This window comes from Malus sylvestris, chromosome 5 (assembly GCF_916048215.2).
Source record: "Malus sylvestris chromosome 5, drMalSylv7.2, whole genome shotgun sequence".
Lineage (NCBI taxonomy): Eukaryota > Viridiplantae > Streptophyta > Magnoliopsida > Rosales > Rosaceae > Malus > Malus sylvestris.
This window is the reverse complement of record NC_062264.1, coordinates 12,772,399-12,782,623: the sequence shown is the minus strand read 5'-3', so window position 1 is coordinate 12,782,623 and position 10,225 is coordinate 12,772,399. Positions and strand designations below refer to the sequence as shown.

The following is a 10,225-nucleotide window of genomic DNA, read 5'->3' as shown; positions in this document are numbered from 1 at the left end:
TGGTGTTGGCATCATCGTGGACAAGACCTTGACACAAGATGTTGTAGATGTCAAGAGGGTAGGAGATAGAATCATGGCAATCAAGATTGTAATAGGACAAGAACTTATCAATGTGATTAGTGCGTACGCACCTCAAGTAGGGTTGGATACGAGTTCGAAGGAGAAATTTTGGGAAGATCTTGGAGACTTGGTGCAAGGAATTGCTCAGACGGAGAAGTTATTTATAGAAGGAGATTTAAATGGACACGTGGGCAGGGAGACAGGCAACTATGGAGGTTTTCATGGTGGCCATGGTTTTGGGGAGAGAAACGAGGATGGGGAAGCTATCTTGGATTTTGCAATGGCATATGATCTCTTCTTAGCCAACACCTTCTTTAAGAAGAGAGAAGAACATGTGATCACCTACAAGAATGGGTCGTCAAAAACACAAATAGATTTTCTTCTAATGAGGAAAGGGGATCGTATAACTTGTAAGGATTGCAAAATTATACCAGGAGAGAGCGTGGCTAATCAACATCGCTTGTTGGTGATGGATGTACATATCAAACGAGTGAGAAAAAAGAACAAGACTTGGAAGTGCCCAAGGACTAGATGGTGGAATCTAAAAGAAGAAAAACAAGTCATTTTCAAAGAGAAAGTAATCACCCAGTGTGTGTGGGATAGAGAGGGGGAAGCTAACCAAATGTGGGATTCCATGGCTAGTTGTATCCGAAAAGTAGCAAAAGAGGTATTAGGAGAGTCCAAGGGCTTTGCCCCACACCAAAAGGAATCTTGGTGGTGGAATGAGGAGGTACAAACAAAGGTGAAGGCTAAGAAGGAATGTTGTAAAGCCTTATACAAGGATATGACCGATGAAAATGATGAAAGGTATAGAAAAGCGAAGCAAGAGGCGAAGAAAGCTGTGAGAGAAGCTAAGTTAGCGGCTTATGACGATATGTATAAGCGACTAGATACCAAAGAAGGAGAGTTGGATATCTATAAACTAGCTAGAGCAAGGGAAAAGAAGACAACGGACCTAAACCAAGTGAGGTGCATCAAGGATGAGGATGGAAAGGTTCTTGCTACAGAGAACGCGGTTAAAGACAGATGGAAAGGTTATTTTCATAATCTTTTCAATGAAGGACATGAAAGGAGTGCTTCTTTAGGGGAGTTGAGTAACTCAGAAGAGTGTCGAAACTACTCTTTTTATCGTAGAATCCGGAAGGAAGAAGTGGTTGTAGCTTTGAAGAAGATGAAGCATAGAAAAGCAGTAGGCCCAGACGATATACCAATCGAAGTGTGGAAAGTTTTGGGAGAGACATGTATAACATGGCTCACTGACCTTTTCAATAGGATTTTGAAAACGAAGAAGATGCCAAATGAGTGGCGAACGAGCACTTTGGTGCCTATCTACAAGAATAAGGGCGATGTATAAAATTGCATGAACTATAGGGGTATTAAGCTAATGAGTCATACAATGAAGCTCTGGGAGAGAGTCATTGAGCATAGATTGAGGCAAGAGACACGTGTTTCGGACAACCAATTCAGGTTCATGCCAGGGCGCTCAACCATGGAGGCAATCTATCTCTTACGAAGATTGATGGAAAGATATAGAGATGGGAAAAAGGATTTACACATGGTCTTTATAGATTTGGAAAAAGCGTATGATAGGGTCCTAAGAGACATTCTTTGGAGGATTTTAGAGAAGAAAGGAGTACGAGTAGCATATATCCAAGCTATACAGGATATGTATGAAGGAGCAAAGACTGCCGTAAGAACTCATGAAGGACAAACCGAAAGCTTCCCCATAACTGTAGGATTACATCAAGGCTCATCCTTAAGTCCTTACCTTTTTGCGTTGGTAATGGATGAGTTAACAGGACATATTCAAGATGATATTCCTTGGTGTATGCTTTTCGCAGACGATATAGTGTTGATAGATGAAACTCAGGAAGGGGTAAATGCAAAGCTTAACCTTTGGAGAGAAGTGTTGGAATCTAAAGGTCTTCGCCTAAGCCGATCAAAGACAGAATATATGGAGTGCAAGTTCAGTGCAAATGGAGGCCAAAACGAGTTAGGGGTGAGGATCGGAGATCAAGAAATACCAAAGAGCGACCGTTTTCGTTACCTAGGATCTATCTTGCAAAAGAACGGAGAATTAGATGGAGATCTCAACCATAGAATACAAGCTGGATGGATGAAGTGGAAGAGTGCATCCGGCGTGTTGTGTGACCGCCGTATGCCACTGAAGCTCAAGGGAATATTTTATAGGACGGCAATAAGGCCGGCGATGCTGTATGGCACAGAGTGTTGGGCGGTGAAGCATCAACACGTACACAAAATGGGTGTAGCGGAGATGAGGATGCTTCGTTGGATGTGTGGGCACACGAGAAAGGATAAGATTAGGAATGAGGATATCCGGGGTAAAGTAGGAGTAGCCGAAATTGAAGGAAAGATGAGAGAAAATCGGTTACGGTGGTTTGGACATGTGCAAAGAAAGCCTACTGACGCTCCGATTAGAAGATGCGACTATGGGACAGAGGTTCAGGGCCGAAGGGGTAAAGGAAGACCTAGGAAAACTTTGGAAGTGACCCTAAGAAAAGACTTAGAGTACTTGGATCTAACGGAGGACATGACACAAGACAGAACACAATGACGTTCTAAGATTCATATAGCCGATCCCACTCAGTGACTTGGATTTTCCAAGTCTCCAACCGAGAAGTTTTCCTCACTCGGGAAATTAAGGGAACACTACCTCAACCTACATGCTCCACTCACAAAGCTTCAACATACAAGCTTCAACAAAAGAAAATTCAAAGAACTTAGCGAAGAAGGCTTTGGTGTATTTAACACAATACGTTGAAATGAAGGAAAGCTTATTTATTGATATCCCCGATAAGTTACAAATATGTACATATACTTGAGTCAAAATAAACAAACAAGAGGGAGCCTTCACAAAGGTTGCTTAGGAGAAGTCTCAGCAGTCGGTAGAGCCCCAGAAAGAGAAGGCACCGGAGGGGGATCATTCGGAGCCTCAGTACTGGACAGAACCCTAGAAGGAGGAGGCATCAGAGGTTGATCATTGGGAGCTTCATTAAGCGGTACAGCCCCAGAAGACGAAGGCAATAAATGCCTTTGGAACAAACCCACAAATCTCTGATGATCAAGTAAAACCTGACCATCAGATTCCTTCATCTGGTCAAGCTTCCTCTTCATGTTTGTAGCATAGTCATATGCGAGCCGGTGCAACTGTTTATTCTCATGCTTGAGCCCTCTAATCTCCTATTTGAGACTCATCACTTCAGCCGCCAATGATTCAACTTGGCGGGTTCGAGCAAATAGGCGTTGGGCCATATTAGACACAGAACCTGCACACTGAACACTAAGAGCCAGAGAATCCTTAACAGCCAACTCATCAGACCATTTGGAAAGTAGTCTGTTATCTTTGGGAGTGAGAAGGTTCCTGGCCACTACCGCAGCGGTCATATCATTCTTCATCACGGAATCCCCAACGGTAAGAGGACCAGTAGGGGAGACGAAGGATGGGCGCCATATGTTGTCTGGAGAAGGCAGGGCTGCCTCTTCAACAAGGTTCAAGTCAAAACGACGGTCGGAGGGGCCAGACATTTTCAAAGGTGTTGAAGAGAGAAGAGGTCGGACAAACAAAGATCTTAGAAGTGCAAGAATGGAGCTTCTACTGATGGATATTCAAGTGTGCTTTGGAACTTAATGTCAGCCCCTATAAAAATCTGCACTCGATGAAGCTTCAGAAATCGAAGAGGCGCCTGCTCAGAAATCGAAGAGGCGTTTGCTTTCTCAAAAGCTGGGCTGCTCAGAGACCACGAGGGTCGATCTCAGAAATCGAAGAGGCGTGTGCTTTCTCAAAAGTTGGGCTGCTCAAAGACCACGAAGGTTGATCTCAGAAATCGAAGAGGCTTGCTTTCTCAAAAGCTGGGCTGCTCAGAGACCACGAGGGCCGATCTCAGAAATCGAAGAGGGACCTACTTTTCCAGCCCTGTCAGCACCTGTCACACGCACTCAGCTTTGCGGAAATTATGGGCATTCTGTCGAAGATTTCTGGCGAAGTAGAAAGCACATGAATCGTACTGTTCAATCACGCACTTCCCACACGCAACAGTAGCTCATGGGTACCACATATAACTTTGCCAAAGTTCTCTGACAAAGTTGAGACACGTGAAGCTTGTAGCTCCCACTACATCGCTCTGACCAAGAAGGGTAAAAGATTAGCAAAGAAACAACACTAACAGAGTTTAGACACATAAATTTTGAAGGTCTAGCTACCATATTATTACCCACAAGGGTAAAGGAACAGTACCACTGCTGGATAATTGGAAAGTCCCGGTGTGTCAACCTCTGTGCTTCGTGGCAAGGTAGACTAGCAAACATGCCCAACCTTTACTCACATTCGAGAAAACACTCCCAACAAGATTGCTTGCTCCAAAATCGAAGAGGCACCGCCCTCCGAATCTCGAGAGCCAGACTCCCAACATGATTACTTTCTCAAAAATCGAAGAGAGGGTAAAGGAACAGTACCACGGCTGGATAATTGGAAAGTCCCTGTGTGTCAACCTCTGTGCTTCGTGGCAAGGTAGACTAGCAAACATGCCCAACCTTTACTCACATTCGAGAAAACACTCCCAACAAGATTGCTTGCTCCAAAATCGAAGAGGCACCGCCTTCCGAATCTCGAGAGCCAGACTCCTAACATGATTACTTTCTCAAAAATCGAAGAGAGGGTAAAGGAACAGTACCACTGCTGGATAATTGGAAAGTCCCTGTGTGTCAACCTCTGTGCTTCGTGGCAAGGTAGACTAGCAAACATGCCCAACCTTTACTCACATTCGAGAAAACACTCCCAACAAGATTGCTTGCTCCAAAATCGAAGAGGCACCGCCCTCCGAATCTCGAGAGCCAGACTCCCAACATAATTACTTTCTCAAAAATTGAAGACACCGCTCTCCGAATCTCGAGAGCCAGACCCCCAGTAGGATTGCTTTCTCAAAAATCGAAGAGGCATCGTTCTCCGAATCTCGAGAGCCAGATCCCCGACAGGATTGCTTGTTCGAAAACCGAAGAGGCACCACTTTCCCAACTTCAAGAGCTGGATCTCCTTGGATAAAGCTTGTCTGTAATCTTCACACACAACATCAGCTTTCCAGATACCACAGACCACTTTTTCAAAATGTTTTGACAGAGTTAAAACTTGTGAAGTTGGCAGCTCCCACTACCGTGCCATGACCAAGCAGGGTAAAGGAATAACATTATTACTTGATGTTGGGGAGACTCCTATATATGTCGACCTCCATCCCCAACGGACAGGCAGACCTGCAAAAATGCTCAACCCTTCCTCTTATCCGAGAGGGCACTCCCAACGAAGCCTTTCGAAATATTCAGCTTTCTTTCCCCCCGATAATACCTCTGTAAACAAGCTATACTAGAGCAAGAATATCTCATATCATCAGGGTTAAAAGCAAGAGTATCCCATATCATGCTTTTTCCCTGTCTTTTCCTTTGGCCTTGTTCTTACCTGCAAGACAAGGAGAAAGAGAGCAATCAGTCAGCACTTGGAATCAAGCTTCCAGCCAGGAACTGACTGCCTGGAACCCCTTACCTGATTACTTATCTGGCATTGCTCTCGAGTACTCATCTTCAACATCTTATGCTTCCAGGGAAGATCCCGCATCTGCCTGAGGAACAGATAGGGCAAGTGAGAAGGATACAAGGAAGCATGTGGAGACAAGCGTAACAGCACACGTGTCGATACATCCATTACTCTGTCAAAAGCAAAAGTATCCCATATCAGCAGGGTCGAACGTACTCTAGATTTGATGGACTTGTTTTAACCCTCAAATTCTTCAGTCGGCCTTATCTCTGGAGGAAACCAGAAAACCCTCCAGCCCAGTTGAAGAATAAGCCTGTGGAAAGTTACTTCTTCAAAAGCAAAAGTATCCCATATCATCTCTTCTCATTTTTCTTCTCTTTATCCTTCATGCTGCCTGCAAGATAGGGAGAATGTGAACAATCAGCCGGAGCTCGGATTGCTTACCTTGTCTGTCACCTCTGTCAGCAGATCCCCTAGCTCGGCGACTTGGGGGACTCCTACTACATGGTTTGTATCGCGCTTGACCAAGCCTGAAACTACAAGTAAGCTTCAAGTGACATTGATACATTACCTTGTGCATCTCCACCAGTTACAGATACCACCCCTGGATGGAGGAAGAGTACTTCCAGAGAAGATGCCACATCTACCTATGAGACAGATAAGGAAAGTCAAGACGATACCACACTCCAGTACTTAGAAGTTTCATGGTTACGAGATCATTCTCCCACAATATTTCCTAATGTCATTTGTACTAAATCATTCACTTGTACTTACTAAAGGAGAGCTTGAACCTATGTACTTGTGTAAACCCTTCACAATTAATGAGAACTCCTCTATTCCGTGGACGTAGCCAACCTGGGTGAACCACGTACATCTTGTGTTTGCTTTCCTATCTCTATCCATTTATATACTTATCCACACTAATGACCGGAGCAATCTAGCGAAGATCACAAAAAGTGACCGTTTTCGCTACCTAGGATCTATCTTGCAAGAGAACGGAGAATTAGATGGAGATCTCAACCATAAAATACAAGCTGGATGGATGAAGTGCATCCGGCGTGTTGTGTGACCGTCGTAGGCCACTGAAGCTCAAGGGAAAATTTTATAGGACGGCAATAAGGCCAGCGATGTTGTATGGCACAGAAGGTTGGGCGGTGAAGCATCAACACGTACACAAAATGGGTGTAGCGGAGATGAGGATGCTTCGTGGGATGTATGGGCACACGAGAAAGGATAAGATTGGGAATGAGGATATCCGAGGTAAAGTAGGAGTAGCCAAAATTGAAGGAAATATGAGAGAAAATCGGTTCCGGTGGTTTGGACATGTGCAAAGAAGGCCTACTGACGCTTCGGTTCGAAAATGTGACTACGGGACAGAGGTTCAGGGCCGAAGGGGTAGAGGAAGACCTAGGAAAACTTTGGAAGAGACCTTAAGAAAAGATTTGAGTACTTGGATCTAACGGAGGACATGACACAAAACCGAGCGCAATGGCGTTCTAGGATTCATATAGCCGACCCCACTTAGTGGGAAAAGGCTTTGTTGTTGTTGTTGTAGTAGCGGTTCCCTTTTGATCAATTATTGATTGACCAGCGAATTTTGGGTTCGGATAACCTGCTGAAAGCCAAAAACGTAGGAGTATCATATGTACATATCTCTGTCATAAGCAACTCAACAACATATAAGCAACAGAGCGCAAGGCAACTCAAACTCCATTTTGAAATGCATAAAGCATGAAAAACACTCGATCGGAAGTAGGTACCTGAAAAGAAAACCTAGGAGGAGGATTGTTTTTCTGGTCTTCAGTTGCCTCATACTCTGGTCTGGAATCCAACAACCCTTTCCTCGTATGCTTCTTCCAAAGACCGAGCAGCAAAGTCTTTGTCAAAATTATTGGAGTGCCCGAGAAGGACCCTGCGATGTATACCTCAATCGAAGGTGAAGTATACTCTGGCCCCATGAATTGCCTTCCTTTAAAGAAGCCAGTGCTTGCAACTATATCTGATTCACAACTCATGCTCTATCTCTGACCATGACGATCTGTTTCCCCAACAAAACCATTACTATCACATAGTTCTAGAACCCCAGATAGCACGACAACATCCTTGTCGAAAACCTCAAACTTCACACTTCCAGTCATCCTTATACTGTCAGTGCTCACAAAAGTGGCTTCTTCAGACTTCTTATCTAAGCGATCCCTTCGGAGAATGGTTGTTGCCCCATCTGAATAGATGCTAGTTCTAACACTATTAACTTCAAGAAGGGTATCAGGATCCAATGGAATGTGATTTACTGTGAGGAACTCGGGAGCGGAATCATCGATCTCACATTTGCTAATTCTAACATAAAAGACTCTTACATCAAGCCAGGGTAGTGACACCTTGGATTGTCTCGCAACCATGTGGCCGTTTGATGCCTCATACAGATTACCCATGATCCTAAATGTTTCAATTTTCCTCGATCAAATCCTCCTTCCACCTCACTACCGCAGTGGAGCTCTAAGCATAAGGAACCTGCATGCATATCAATGAAATCAAATTAAACCGATAAGAACAGATACTACACTTGAATTCTTATTAGCCGAAAGTCCGAGAAAGGTAAAATGAAATCAAATCAAAGCAAAATAAGAACAGAACCATCCTAAAAGCAAGTTTTTCTGCAAGAACTCAATTGAGGATCAAGCAGCTATTGATTACAGAGCATGAGGAGCAGGAATAAGAAAACTAACCAAACCGAAAACAAAGGGATAAAATCATAAGAGAAAGGATAAGATGGGGAAAAAATATTGGAGAAAATAAGAAGAAAAAAACCACAAGTCTTGAAAATATTAGAGAAAATGGAGAAATTCTTTGGATCTCAGGTTAGTTAAAAATCACATCGAAATCAAAATGAGATTCATAAAAAAAGATGCAGATGCAGATGCAGACAAAGCCAAAGGATTGAACTTTGACAACTTACAAGCAGAGCAATAAAGCTAAAAGCTGCTTTTTTTCGACTCCAAAATGATGAACAGAATTAATACAAGCCTAAAATTCACTTAAAAAAAAGTAGTAAACCCAATAAAACTGGTCAATCAGCCTGCAAAAGCAAAACTAGTGACCATACTTCCCAGATCCCAACAAAACGAACAGACCAGTTACCAGATCCGCCTATCATCGCCGGCATAACCATAAAAAAGATCATTAAAAAAGCGACATGTGATAAACGACATACTTCCCACGCCATGTAATAATCAGACAAACTGTGCGTATCCACTAATCACCAACACTAATTTAATACAGGAAAACTCACCACTCACCACAAATATCTTAAAATTATATGCTCCCCTACAAATACACAGAAATTAGTGGGCAGGCAAAGCAAATCAAAAGGTCATCGAATCAGGACGAAACCCAACTTCTCAAATTTGAGAAACAACAATGGGTTTCTCTTTATTTTTTACTTTTGTAATTGAGGATTTGGGATTTCAGAAGATATGAATTTCTTGTTTTGTTTATTACAGGTGGGGTCGCACTGTATTGGATATTCCCCGGATGATCATCAGATCTTATCCTGGAAGATTAAGAGAGAGAGATAGCATGCAAGTTCGTTCACGAAGCCAACGTAATCATAGGGACGTCCAAAACTTTATTTTATTATCCGTGAATCTATTGGAGGATCTACAATATCCGGCAAACCATAGGGCCTTTGGATTTCCACATATTTTTCTTTCAAAGTTTCACTGAGAAAAACTTACATGATCCAAATGTTGCCACGACAGTATTTCGCGTCAATAAAATAAAAATACGTTTAAGTCTTTGCCAAATGTTTTTATTTTACTAGCACGGAATGCCACATGATGATATTCCTGTATCAAGTAAGTTATTCTCAGTTTATAGAGAGGTGTTACAAAATGCGGCACAATAATATGATCTCCCAACATTACAAAAGCAAGTTTTACCACACAATTGAGCATGTCGCGTTTTGCCTTACATGACATGTTGCTTTGTAACATGTATGCTAATATCTTTAATTTTTGGGAAATACTCCAAAATGGGACAATTTCTTAATCTTGGGACAAAAATAAGACAAACCAACTACGCACACCATACACAAAACCGAAATTACTAAAATACCCACATATAAATGGGTTATTTCCTTTAATTTTTTTTATTTCTTTCTCTCTACTCTTTCTCTCCCTTCCTCTCTCTCCTCTCACTTTCTCCCTCACACATTTTCTCCCCTTCTGCACACATGGTGCAGTGTCATCCCGACCAACACCGTCCAAATCGAAGCCACCACCAATTTCATATTGTCCTCACGATTCCAAAACACCTAGCCTTGTCACGAATCACATCCTCGATTGTTGGGATCAAAACTCAAATAGGCCGCGAGTTTCCAGGCCATTTTTCGGCAACCCAGCATACTACCGAGGCTCAAGACCACCCTCACTAGACTTGCATCGAGCGTGGGAACAAAGCATAGTCATTAAATGATGGTGTTTTTTTGGATGATTTTTTTTTCAAGATTTGCTCATTGTATGTACACGACATGCAAATGATATACTCACAGATTTGAGCCAACCCAAAAATTCAGAGCTCACAGCTCTCTTTTCGAAATAAAAATAAATGACATCATCACTTGTG

The 10,225-nt window shown here is 42.8% G+C and overlaps 1 pseudogene; it reads right to left on the bottom strand.

The window, feature by feature from the left end:
• Positions 1 to 7,154: 7,154 nt before the first annotated feature.
• On the bottom strand, positions 7,155 to 9,380 carry LOC126623545 (uncharacterized protein At1g01500-like; annotated as a pseudogene).
• Between the last annotated feature and the right edge of the window lie 845 nt (positions 9,381 to 10,225).